Consider the following 1,659-nt stretch of genomic DNA (forward strand, 5'->3'; position numbering starts at 1 on the left):
CAGATATAACTTAATATGGCTAATAGGTTGAAAAATAATTTCGTACAAGTTGTACTGCAATAATTAAATTATGGATTTATAAAATTAAATTCAGCACGCGTATTATTTTACGCATAGTATAGGATTATACTAAAACAAAGTCAAACAGTCGCGGATGGTAGATGGGTGAGTAAAAAAAATCCTATAAAATGAATTTTTAAAAATATCGCATTAAAGTATCGAGTATTTTTTGACGAAATTATTTTGTGAAATACTTGATACATGGTCTAAAAATGTATCACGATACAAGATACTCGATACTGCATATAATTGTATCGAGATACAAGATACAAGATAGAATTGTATCTAAGATACGTATCTTAGATACTTGTATCGAAGATACTGCCCAACCCTGCCTATACAATAAAACATTTTATTTTAATTAATGTTTTAAATTTAATGGAAAATAAACAAATAAATATTCCTTAATTTGACACAAACGTATTGTTATTGCCTAAACTAAACCATTACAGCTAGTGCACAACAAAAAGGAATAGTTAAGACACATTTTTAATCCGTTAAGTTATTAATATATTTGAAAGTTGCATAATAACTATGTGTAATGAGTGATAATTTAAAAAAAAACGAATTAACCTATTTTTAAGAGAGTTAAGTTAATATTTGTCTTCTTATTAAATTAAATTTTAGTAGTTTTAATAACTATATTGTTTGCAAATTACTAATGTTTTTAACATTGAGTTAATTTTTTCAAATAACTTGCCCGCGATCACATATTATAAGTAACTAGTTGTTCCAAAAGTTGAAAGTTAACTCAAGAGGATAACTTCTAGACTCAAGCTTGACTTTTGAGTCAGTTTCAGTCAATTTTACATGTTATAAAATCATACGTCATAAAATTACTAATTACTATAATATTATATCTGATTGTTTTGTAACGGGCGAATAAGTACGATTTCATAATATTCTCTGTTGCAAACAATTACACAGGGTTTTATTTTCACGCATTCACTTTAAAACTACAGATATTGTTTGCGTACCTAGACACAGGAACTCTGTTCATCACCACTAATATCGTTCTCATAAAATACAGAAAATCGAATGGATATTTAATTTTATCTACCTGTGACATGTTATTAGTATTTTCATAGTACCTTTTATTTTTGTTTATAATTATAAATAGTATTAACCATTCATTAGATCATGTTCGGCTCCTAGCGTTTGCGGATGATGTAAAAATATTCTATCGAATCAACTCTTTAGACGACTGTCATGTCTTACAAAATGAGCTGAATGCACTTGTTGTATGGGCCAACAAACTAGGATTAGATTTTAATATAGCTAAATGTCACCATATGACTTTTACACATCTTAAAAACCCAATTAATTTTAAATATGAAATCAATGGGACTACTCTGCAGTCACTTGACTCATCTGTCACTGATCTTGGTTTTGTTCTCTGTCCTACGCTTAACCCCCATTTACATATTTTGCATATCTGCTGTAAATCACTTAAAATCTTAGGTTTTATTAAGCGTGTTACAACTGAGTTTAAGTTAGCTTCTCCCCTTAAGGCACTGTACTGTTCGCTTGTTAGGCCTATCCTTGAATACGGCTCTGTCATTTGGGATCCTAGTACTGCTCAAAACGCTTCAATGCTTG

The 1,659-nt window shown here is 29.5% G+C and overlaps 1 protein-coding gene across 1 annotated transcript in view; it reads right to left on the reverse strand.

Moving 5' to 3' along the window:
* The window catches only part of LOC107885895 (glucose dehydrogenase [FAD, quinone]-like), an 8,908-nt gene that overhangs the window by 3,359 nt on the left and 3,890 nt on the right, over nt 1–1,659 (reverse strand). The gene's annotated exons all lie outside the window — the stretch shown is intronic.

This window comes from Acyrthosiphon pisum, chromosome X (genome assembly GCF_005508785.2).
Source record: "Acyrthosiphon pisum isolate AL4f chromosome X, pea_aphid_22Mar2018_4r6ur, whole genome shotgun sequence".
NCBI classification, from domain to species: domain Eukaryota; kingdom Metazoa; phylum Arthropoda; class Insecta; order Hemiptera; family Aphididae; genus Acyrthosiphon; species Acyrthosiphon pisum.